This window comes from Triticum aestivum, chromosome 5A, assembly GCF_018294505.1.
Source record: "Triticum aestivum cultivar Chinese Spring chromosome 5A, IWGSC CS RefSeq v2.1, whole genome shotgun sequence".
Lineage (NCBI taxonomy): Eukaryota > Viridiplantae > Streptophyta > Magnoliopsida > Poales > Poaceae > Triticum > Triticum aestivum.
This window is the reverse complement of record NC_057806.1, coordinates 297,457,573-297,470,165: the sequence shown is the minus strand read 5'-3', so window position 1 is coordinate 297,470,165 and position 12,593 is coordinate 297,457,573.

Genomic DNA, 12,593 nt, shown 5'->3' with positions numbered 1-12,593 from the left:
ATCCCTTCACGGTCACTTACGAGAGTGAGATCTGATAGATATAATATTTTTGCTATTTTTGGTGTAAAGATGCAAAGTAAAAGTAAAGGCAAAGTAAAAGAGCAAAGCAAGATTAAAGTAATGGAGATTGATATGATGAGAATAGACCCGGGGGCCATAGGTTTCACTAGTGGATTCTCTCAAGAGCATAAGTATTCTACGGTGGGTGAACAAATTACTATTGAGAAATTGACAAAATTGAGCATAGTTATGAGAATATCTAGGCATGATCATGTATATAGGCATCACGTCCGTGACAAGTAGACCAAAATGATTCTGCATCTACTACTATTACTCCACTCATCGACCGCTATCCAGCATGCATCTAGAGTATTAAGTTAAAAATAGAGTAACGCCATAAGCAAGATGACATGATGTAGAGAGATAAATTCATGCAATATGAAATAAACCCCATCTTGTTATCCTCAATGGCAACGATGCAATATGTGCCTTGCTGCCCCTTCTGTCACTGGGAAAGGACACCGCAAGATCGAACCCAAAGCTAAGCACTTCTCCAGTGGAAAGAACTAACAATCTAGTTGGCCAAACCAAACGGATAATTCGAAGAGACTTGCAAAGATAACCAATCATACATAAAATAATTCAGAGAAGATTCAAATATTATTCATAGATGGACTTGATCATAAACCCACAATTCATTGGTCTCAACAAACACACCACAAAAAGAAGATTACATCGAATAGATCTCCACAAGAGAGGAGGAGAACTTTGTATTGAGATTCAAAGAGAGAGAAGAAGCCATCTAGCTACTAAGTATGGACCCGAAGGTCTGAGGTAAACTACTCACACTTCATCGGAGAGGCTATGATGATGTAGAAGCCCTCCGTGATGACGGCCCTCTTCTGGCGGAGCTTCGGAACAGGCCCCAAGATGGGATCTCGTGGATACAGAAAGTTGCGGCGGTGGAATTAGGTTTTTTGCTCTTGTTCTAATCGTTTAGGGGTACGTAAGTATATATAGGAGGAAGGAGTACATCGGTGGAGCTCCGAGGGGCCCATGAGGCAGGGGGCGCGCCCCCACCCTCGTGACCGCCTCTTTTGTTCCTTGGAGCAGGGTCCAAGTCTCCTGGATCATGTTTGGTGAGAAAATCACGTTCCCGAAGGTTTTATTCCGTTTGGACTCCATTTGATATTCCGTTTCTTCGAAACACTAAAATAGGCAAAAAAATAGCAATTCTGGGCTGGGCCTCCGGTTAATAGGTTAGTCCCAAAAATAATATAAAAGTGGAAAATAAAGCCCAATATAGTCCAAAACAGTAGATAATATAGCATGGAGCAATCAAAAATTATAGATACGTTGGAGACGTATCAGACATCCCCAAGCTTAATTCCTGCTCATCCTCGAGTAGGTAAATGATAAAAAGAGAATTTTTGATGCGGAGTGCTACTTGGCATAATTTCAATGCAAACCTTCTTAATTGTGATATGAATATTCAGATTAGAAAGATTCAAGACAAAAGTTTATATTGACATAAAAATAATAATACTTCAAGCATACTAACAAAGCAATTATGTCTTCTCAAAATAACATGGCTAAAGAAAGTTATCCCTAAAAAATCATATAGTCTAGCTATGCCCTATCTTCAACACACAAAATATTTAAATCATGCACAACCCCGATGACAAGCCAAGCAATTGTTTCATACTCTAACTTTTTCAATCTTCACGCAATACATGAGCGTGAGCCATGGATATAGCACTATAGGTGGAATAGAATGGTGGTTGTGGAGAAGACAAAAAGAGGGGAAGATAGTCTCACATCAACTAGGCGTGTCAACGGGCTATGGAGATGCCCATCAATAGATATCAATGTGAGTGAGTAGGGATTGCCATGCAACGGATGCACTAGAGCCATAAGTATATGAAAGCTCAAAAAGGAACTAAGTGGGTGTGCATCCTGAAGGAAATATGCCCTAGAGGCAATAATAGTGTCATTATTATATTTCCTTATATCATGATAAATGTTTATTATTCATGCTAGAATTGTATTATCCGGAAACATAATACTTGTGTGAATACATAGACAAACTAAAAGTCACTAGTATGCCTCTACTTGACTAGCTCGTTAATCAAAGATGGTTATGTTTCCTAACCACAGACATGTGTTGTTATTTGATTAACGAGATCACATCATTAGGAGAATGATATGATTGACATGACCCATTCCATTAGCTTAGCACCCGATCGTTTAGTATGTTGCTATTGCTTTCTTCATGACTTATACATGTTCCTATGACTATGAGATTATGCAACTCCCGTTTGCCGGAGGAACACTTTGTGTGCTACCAAACGTCACAACGTAACTGGGTGATTATAAAGGTGCTCTACAGGTGTCTCCAAAGGTACATGTTGGGTTGACGTATTTCGAGATTAGGATTTGTCACTCCGATTGTCGGAGAGGTATCTCTGGGCCCTCTCGGTAATGCACATCACCTAAGCCTTGCAAGCAATGCAACTAATGAGTTAGTTGCGAGGTGATGTATTACGGAACGAGTAAAGAGACTTGCCGGTAACGAGATTGAACTAGGTATTGAGATACCGACGATCGAATCTCGGGCAAGTAACATACCGATGACAAAGGGAACAACGTATGTTGTTATGCGGTCTGACCTATAAAAGATCTTCATAGAATATGTAGGAGCCAATATGAGCATCCAAGTTCCGCTATTGGTTATTGACCAGAGACATGTCTCGGTCATGTCTACATTGTTCTCGAACCCGTAGGGTCCGCACGCTTAAGGTTTCGATGATAGTTATATTATGAGTTTATTGGTTTTGATGTACCGAAGTTAGTTCGGAGTCCCAGATGTGATCACGGACATGACGAGAAGTCTCAGAATGGTTGAGACATAAAGATTGATATATTGGACGACTATATTCGGACACCGGAAGTGTTCTTGGTGATTTCGGAGAAAACCGGAGTGCCGGAGGGTTACCGGAACCCCCCCCCCCCCGGAGAAGTAATGGGCCATATGGGCCTTAGTGGAGAGAGAGAAGGGCAGCCAGGGTGGGCCGCGCGCCTCCTCCCCCTGGTCCGAATTGGACTAGGAGAGGGGGGCGGCGCCCCCTTTCCTTCTCCCTCCCCACTTCCTTCCCCCTCCCCACTTCCTTCCCCCTCCTAGTAGGAGTCCTACTCCTACTAGGAGGACTCCTCCTTGGCGCGCCATAGCGCCGGCCGGCCTCCTCCCCTTGCTCCTTTATATATGGGGGCAGGGGGCTCCCCTAGGCACACAAGTTGATCCACGTGATCGTTTTCTTAGCCGTGTGCGGTGCCCCCTTCCACCATAATCCTCAATAATATTGTAGTGGTGCTTAGGCGAAGCCCTGCGATAGTTAAACATCAAGATCGTCACGACACCGTCGTGCTGACGGAACTCTTCCCCGACACTCTGCTGGATCGAAGTCTGGGGATCATCATCGAGTTGAACGTGTGCTGAAACTCGGAGGTGTCGTAGTTTCGGTGCTTGGATCGGTCGGATCGTGAAGACGTACGACTACATCAACCGCGTTGTGCTAACGCTTCCGCTTTCGGTCTACTAGGGTACGTAGACAATACTCTCCCCTCTCGTTGCTATGTATCACCATGATCTTGCGTGTGCGTAGGAAAATTTTGAAATTACTGCGTTCCCCAACAGTGGCATCCGAGCCTAGGTTTTATGTGTTGATGTTATATGCACGAGTAGAACACAAGTGAGTTGCGGGCGATATAAGTCATACTGCTTACCAGCATGTCATACTTTGGTTTGGGCGGTATTGTTGGACGAAGCAGCCCGAACCGACATTACGCATACGCTTACGCGAGACCGGTTCTCCCGACGTGCTTTGCACAAAGGTGGCTAGCGGGTGTCAGTTTCTCCAACTTTAGTTGAACCGAGTGTGGCTATGCCCGGTCCTTGTGAAGGTTAAAACAACACCAACTTGACAAACTATCGTTGTGGTTTTGATGCGTACGTAAGATTAGTTCTTGCTTAAGCCTGTAGCAGCCACGTAAAACTTGCAACAACAAAGTAGAGGACGTCTAACTTGTTTTTGCAGGGCATGTTGTGATGTGATATGGTCAAGACATGATGCTAAATTTTATTGTATGAGATGATCATGTTTTGTAACCAAGTTATCGGCAAGTGGCAGGAGCCATATGGTTGTCGCTTTATTGTATGCAATGCAATTGCGCTATAATGCTTTACTTTATCACTAAGCGGTAGCGATAGTCGTGGAAGCATAAGATTGGCGAGACGACAATGATGCTACGATGGTGATCAAGGTGTCGCACCGGTGACGATGGTGCTCATGACGATGCTTCGGAGATGGAGATCACAAGCACAAGATGATGATGACCATATCATATCACTTATATTGATTGCATGTGATGTTTATCTTTTATGCATCTTATCTTGCTTTGATTGACGGTAGCATTATAAGATGATCTCTCACCAAATTTCAAGATAAAAGTGTTCTCCCTGAGTATGCACCGTTGCCAAAGTTCATCGTGCCGAGACACCACGTGATGCTCGGGTGTGATAAGCTCTACGTCCATCTACAACGGGTGTAAGCCAGTTTTGCACACGCAGAATACTCAGGTTAAACTTGACGAGCCTAGCATATGCAGATATAGCCTCGGAACACTGAGACCGAAAGGTCGAGCATGAATCATATAGTAGATATGATCAACATAGCGATGTTCACCATTGAAAACTACTCCATTTCACGTGATGATCGGTTATGGTTTAGTTGCTTTGGATCACGTAATCACTTGGAAGATTAGAGGGATGCCTTTCTAAGTGGGAGTTTTTAAGTAATATGATTAATTGAACTTAAATTTATCATGAACTTAGTACCTGATAGTATCTTGCTTGTTTATGTTTGATTGTAGATAGATGGCCCGTGCTGTTGTTCCGTTGAATTTTAATGCGTTCCTTGAGAAAGCAAAGTTGAAAGATGATGGTAGAAATTACACGGACTGGGTCCGTAACTTGAGGATTATCCTCATTGCTGCATAGAAGAATTACGTCCTGGAAGCACCGCTGGGTGCCAGGCCTACTGCTAGAGCAACACCAGATGTTATGAACGTCTAGCAGAGCAAAGCTGATGACTACTCGATAGTTCAGTGTGCCATGCTTTACGGCTTAGAATCGGGACTTCAACGACGTTTTGAACGTCATGGAGAACATGAGATGTTCCAGGAGTTGAACTTAATATTTCAAGCAAATGCCCGGATTGAGAGATATGAAGTCTCCAATAAATTCTATAGCTGCAAGATGGAGGAGAACAGTTCTGTCAGTGAGCATATACTCAAAATGTCTGGGTATAATAATCACTTGATTCAATTGGGAGTTAATCTTCCAGATGATTGCGTCATTGACAGAATTCTCCAATCACTGCCACCTAGCTACAAGAGCTTCGTGATGAACTATAATATGCAAGGGATGAATAAGACTATTCACGAGCTCTTCGCAATGCTAAAAGCTACGGAGGTAGAAATCAAAAAGGAGCATCAAGTGTTGATGGTCAACAAGACCACTAGTTTCAAGAAGAAGGGCAAAGGGAAGAAGAAGGGGAACTTCAAAAAGAACAGCAAGCAAGTTGCTACTCAAGAGAAGAAACCCAAATCTGGACCTAAGCCTGAAACTGAGTGCTTCTACTGCAAGCAGACTGGTCACTGGAAGCGGAACTGCCTGAAGTATTTGGCGGATAACAAGGATGGCAAGGTGAACAAAGGTATATGTGATATACATGTTATTGATGTGTACCTTACTAGAGCTCGCAGTAGCACCTGGGTATTTGATACTGGTTCTGTTGCTAATATTTGCAACTCGAAACAGGGACTACGGATTAAGCGAACACTGGCGAAGGACGAGGTGACGATGCGCGTGGGAAATGGTTCCAAAGTCGACGTGATCGCGGTCGGCACGCTACCTCTACATCTACCATAGGGATTAGTATTAGACCTAAATAATTGTTATTTGGTGCCAGCGTTGAGAATGAACATTATATCTGGATCTTATTTGATGCGAGACGGTTATTCATTTAAATCAGAGAATAATGGTTGTTCTATTTATATGAGTAATATCTTTTATGGTCATGCACCCTTAAAGAGTGGTCTATTTTTGATGAATCTCGATAGTAGTGATACACATATTCATAATGTTGAAGCCAAAAGATGCAGAGTTGATAATGATAGTGTAACTTATTTGTGGCACTGCCGTTTAGGTCATATCAGTGTAAAACGCATGAAGAAACTCCATACTGATGGACTTTTGGAACCACTTGATTATGAATCACTTGATACTTGCGAACCGTGCCTCATGGGCAAGATGACTAAAACACCGTTCTCCGGTACTATGGGGAGAGCAACAGATTTGTTGGAAATCATACATATAGATGTATGTGGTCCAATGAATGTTGAAGCTCGTGGTGGATATCATTATTTTCTCACCTTCACAGATGATTTAAGCAGATATGGGTATATCTAGTTAATGAAACATAAGTCTGAAACATTTGAAAAGTTCAAAGAATTTCAGAGTGAAGTTGAAAATCATCGTAACAAGAAAATAAAGTTTCTACGATCTGATCGTGGAGGAGAATATTTGAGTTACGAGTTTGGTCTACATTTGAAACAATGTGGAATAGTTTCGCAACTCACGCCACCCGGAACACCACAGCGTAATGGTGTGTCCGAACGTCGTAATCGTACTTTACTTGATATGGTACGATCTATAATGTCTCTTACAGATTTACCGCTATCGTTTTGGGGTTATGCTCTAGAGACAACTGCATTCACGTTAAATAGGGCACCATCAAAATCCGTTGAGATGACGCCTTATGAACTATGGTTTGGCAAGAAACCAAAGTTGTCATTTCTAAAAGTTTGGGGCTGCGATGCTTTTGTGAAGAAACTTCAACCTGATAAGCTCGAACCCAAATCGGAGAAATGTGTCTTCATAGGATACCCAAAAGAGACTGTTGGGTACACCTTCTATCACATATCTGAAGGCAAGACATTTGTCGCTAAGAATGGATCCTTTCTAGAGAAGGAGTTTCTCTCAAAAGAAGTGAGTGGGAGGACAGTAGAACTTGATGAGGTAACTGTACCTGCTCCCTTATTGGAGAGTAGTACATCACAGAAACAGGTTTCTGTGACACCTACACCAATTAGTGAGGAAGCTAATGATAATGATCATGAAACTTCAAAACAAGTTACTACTGAACCTCGTAGATCAACCAGAGTAAGATCCGCACTAGAGTGGTACGGTAATCCTGTTCTAGAAGTCATGCTACTAGATCATGATGAACCTGCAAACTATGAAGAAGCGATGGTGAGCCCAGATTCCGCAAAATGGCTCGAAGCCATGAAATCTGAGATGGGATCCATGTATGAAAACAAAGTATGGACTTTGGTTGACTTGCCCAATGATCGGCAAGCAATTGAGAATAAATGGATCTTCAAGAAGAAGACTGACGCTGATGGTAATGTTACTGTCTACAAAGCTCGACTTGTCGCAAAAGGTTTTCGACAAGTTCAAGGGATTGACTACGATGAGACCTTCTCACCCGTAGTGATGCTTAAGTCTGCCCGAATCATGTTAGCAATTGCCGCATTTTATGATTATGAAATTTGGCAGATGGATGTCAAAACTGCATTCCTGAATGGATTTCTGGAAGAAGAATTGTATATGATGCAGCCGGAAGGTTTTGTCGATCCAAAGGGAGCTAACAAAGTGTGCAAGCTCCAGCGATCCATTTATGGACTAGTGCAAGCATCTCGGAGTTGGAATAAACGCTTTGATAGTGTGATCAAAGCATTTGGTTTTGTACAGACTTTTGGAGAAGCATGTATTTACAAGAAAGTGAGTGGGAGCTCTGTAGCATTTCTGATATTATATGTAGATGACATATTACTAATAGGAAATGATATAGAATTTCTGGATAGCATAAAGGGATACTTGAATAAGAGTTTTTCAATGAAAGACCTCGGTGAAGCTGCTTATATATTAGGCATTGAGATCTATAGAGATAGATCAAGATGCTTAATTGGCCTTTCACAAAGCACATACCTTGACAAAATTTTGAATAAGTTCAAAATGGATCAAGAAAAGAAAGGATTCTTGCCTCTGTTACAAGGTGTGAAATTGAGTAAGACTCAATGCCCGACCAATGCAGAAGATAGAGAGAAAATGAAAGATGTTCCCTATGCTTCAGCCATAGGCTCTATCATGTATGCAATGCTGTGTACCAGACCTGATGTGTGTCTTGCTATAAGTCTAGCAGGGAGGTACAAAAGTAATCCAGGAGTGGATCACTGGACAGTGGTCAAGAACATCCTGAAATACCTGAAAAGGACTAAGGATATGTTTCTCATATATGGAGGGCACAAAGATCTCATAGTAAATGGTTACGTTGATGCAAGCTTTGACACTGATCCGGACGATTCTAAATCGCAAACCGGATACTTGTTTACATTAAATGGTGGAGCTGTCAGTTGGTGCAGTTCTAAACAAAGCGTTGTGGCGGGATCTACATGTGAAGCGGAGTACATAGCTGCTTCGGAAGCAGCAAACGAAGGAGTCTGGATGAAGGAGTTCATATCCGATCTAGGTGTCATACCTAGTGCATCGGGTCCAATGAAAATCTTTTGTGACAATACTGGTGCAATTGCCATGGCAAAGGAATCCAGATTTCACAAGAGAACCAAGCACATCAAGAGACGCTTCAATTCCATCCGGGATCTAGTCTAGGTGGGAGACATAGAGATTTGCAAGATACATACAGATCTGAATGTTGCAGACCCGTTGACTAAGCCTCTTCCACGAGCAAAACATGATCAGCACCAAAGCTCCATGGGTGTTAGAATCATTACTGTGTAATCTAGATTATTGACTCTAGTGCAAGTGGGAGACTGAAGGAAATATGCCCTAGAGGCAATAATAGTGTCATTTTTATATTTCCTTATATCATGATAAATGTTTATTATTCATGCTAGAATTGTATTATCCGGAAACATAATACTTGTGTGAATACATAGACAAACTAAAAGTCACTAGTATGCCTCTACTTGACTAGCTGGTTAATCAAAGATGGTTATGTTTCCTAACCATAGACATGTGTTGTTATTTGATTAACGAGATCACATCATTAGGAGAATGATATGATTGACATGACCCATTCCATTAGCTTAGCACCTGATCGTTTAGTATGTTGCTATTGCTTTCTTCACGACTTATACATGTTCCTATGACTATGAGATTATGCAACTCCCGTTTGCCAGAGGAACACTTTGTGTGCTACCAAACGTCACAACGTAACTGGGTGATTATAAAGGTGCTCTACAGGTGTCTCCAAAGGTACATGTTGGGTTGACGTATTTCGAGATTAAGATTTGTCACTCCGATTGTCGGAGAGGTATCTCTAGGCCCTCTCGGTAATGCACATCACCTAAGCCTTGCAAGCAATGCAACTAATGAGTTAGTTGCGAGATGATGTATTACGGAACGAGTAAAGAGACTTGCCGGTAACGAGATTGAACTAGGTATTGAGATACCGACGATCGAATCTCGGGCAAGTAACGTACCGATGACAAAGGGAACAACGTATGTTGTTATGTTGTCTGACCGATAAAAGATCTTCATAGAATATGTAGGATCCAATATGAGCATCCAGGTTCCGCTATTGGTTATTGACCGGAGACATGTCTCGGTCATGTCTACATTGTTCTCGAACCCGTAGGGTCCGCACGCTTAAGGTTTCGATGATAGTTATATTATGAGTTTATTGGTTTTGATGTACCGAAGTTAGTTCGGAATCCCGGATGTGATCACGGACATGACGAGAAGTCACAAAATGGTCGAGACATAAAGATTGATATATTGGACGACTATATTCGGACACCGGAAGTGTTCCGGTTGATTTCGAAGAAAACCGGAGTGCCGGAGGGCTACCGAACCCCCCCGGGAGAAGTAATGGGCCATATGGGCCTTACTGGAGATAGAGAAGGGCAGCTAGGGTGGGCCGCGCGCCTCCTCCCCCTGGTCCTAATTGGACTAGGAGAGGGGGGGCGGCGCCCCCCTTTCCTTCTCCCTCCCCACTTCCTTCCCCCTCCTAGTAGGAGTCCTACTCCTACTAGGAGGAGGACTCCTCCTTGGCGCGCCATAGGGCCGGTCGGCCTCCTCCCCTTGCTCCTTTATATACGGGGGCAGGGGGCACCCCTAGACACACAAGTTTATCCACGTGATCGTTTTCTTAGCCGTGTGCGGTGCCCCCTTCCACCATAATCCTCAATAATATTGTAGTGGTGCTTAGGCGAAGCCCTGCGACAGTTGAACATCAAGATCGTCACCACGCCGTCATGCTGACGGAACTCTTCCCCGACACTTTGCTGGATTGGAGTCCGGGGATCGTCATCGAGCTGAACGTGTGCTGAAACTCGGAGGTGCCGTAGTTTTGGTGCTTGGATTGGTCGGATCGTGAAGACGTACGACTACATCAACCGCGTTGTGCTAACGCTTCCGCTTTCGGTCTACTATGGTACGTAGACAATACTCTCCCCTCTCGTTGCTATGCATCACCATGATCTTGTGTGTGCATAGGAAAATTTTGAAATTACTGCGTTCCCCAACACATCCAACTTTCTTGCTCATGAAGACCTAGGGCAATCTGAGGAAGCCCATCATTGGAATATACAAGCCAAGTTCTATAATGAAAGATTCCCATTAGTATATGAAAGTGATAACATGAGAGACTCTCTACTATGAAGATCATGGTGCTACTTTGAAGCACAAGTGTGGTAAAAGGATAGTAACATTGTCCCTTCTCTCTTTTTCTCTCATTTATTTTATTTTATTTTATTTTTATTTGGGCCTTTTCTCTTTTTTATGGCCTCTCCTTTTTTATTTTGGCTTCTTTGGCCTCTTTTTTTATTTTTCGTCCGGAGTCTCATCCCGACTTGTGGGGGAATCATAGTCTCCATCATTCTTTCCTCACTGGGACAATGCTCTAATAATGATGATCATCACACTTTTCTTTTTCTTTCAACTCAACAATTACAACTCGATACTTAGAACAAGATATGACTCTATATGAATGCCTCCGGCGGTGTACCGAGATATGCAATATGACAATGATGGAGTGTGTCATAATAAACGGAACGGTGGAAATTTGCATGGCAATATATCTCGGAATGGCTATGGAAATGCCATAATAGGTAGGTATGGTGGCTGTTTTGAGGAAGTTATATGGTGGGTGTATGATACCGGCGAAAGGTGCGCGGTATTAGAGAGGCTAGCAAAGGTGGAAGGGTGAGAGTGCGTATAATCCATGGACTCAACATTAGTCATAAAGAAGTCATATACTTATTGCAAAAATCTAGAAGTTATCAAAGCAAAGTATTACGTGCATGCTCCTAGGGGGATAGATTGGTAGGAAAAGACCATCCCTCGTCCCCGACTGCCACTCATAAGGAAGACAATCAATAAATAAATCATGCTCTGACTTCATCACATAATGGTTCACCATACGTGCATGCTACGGGAATCACAAACTTCAACACAAGTATTCTTTAAATTCACAACAACTCAACTAGCATGACTTTAATATTATCACCTCCATATCTCAAAACAATTATCATGCTTCAATCTTTTCTTAGTATTCAACACACTCAAAAGAAAGTTTCACAAATCTTGAATACCAAGCATATTATTATTAAGCAAATTACCATGCTATTAAGAGACTCTCAAAATAATTTAAGTGAAGCATGAGAGATTTCTTTAAAACAAATCCACCACCGTGCTCTAAAAGATCTAAGTGAAGCATATAGAGAAAAATTACATAGCTCAAAAGATATAAGTGAAGTACATAGAGCGAAACTACTTAGCTTAAAAGATATAAGTGAAGCACATAGAGCAAAACTACTTAGCTCAAAAGATATAAGTGAAGCACATAGAGTATTCTATCAAATTTTAATTCATGTATGGCTCTCTCAAAAGGTGTGTACAGCAAGGATGATTGTGGCACACTAACAAACAAAGACACAAATAATACAAGACGCTCCAAGCAAAACACATATCATGTTGGTGAATAAAAATATATCTCCAAGTAAAGTTAGCGAAAGAAGTAGACGAAAGAGGGGATGCCTTCCGGGGCATCCCCAAGATTTGGCTTTTAGGTGTCCTTAGATTATCTTGGGGGTGCCATGGGAATCCCCAAGATTAGGCTCTTTCCACTCCTTGTTCCATAATCCATCAAATCCTTACCCAAAACTTGAAGACTTCACAACACAAAACTTAAGGCAGAAAACTCGTGAGCTCCGTTAGCGAAAGAAAACAAAAGACCACTTCAAGGTACTGTAATGAACTCATTATTTATTTATATTGGTTTTAAACCTACTGTAGTCCAACTTTTCTATGGATTATAAACTATTTTCCTAGCCATAGATTCATCAAAAGAAGCAAACTACACACGAAAAACAGAATCTGTCAAGAACAGAACAGTCTGTAGTAATCTGTAGCTAGCGCAATATCTGGAACCCCAAAAATTCTAAACTAA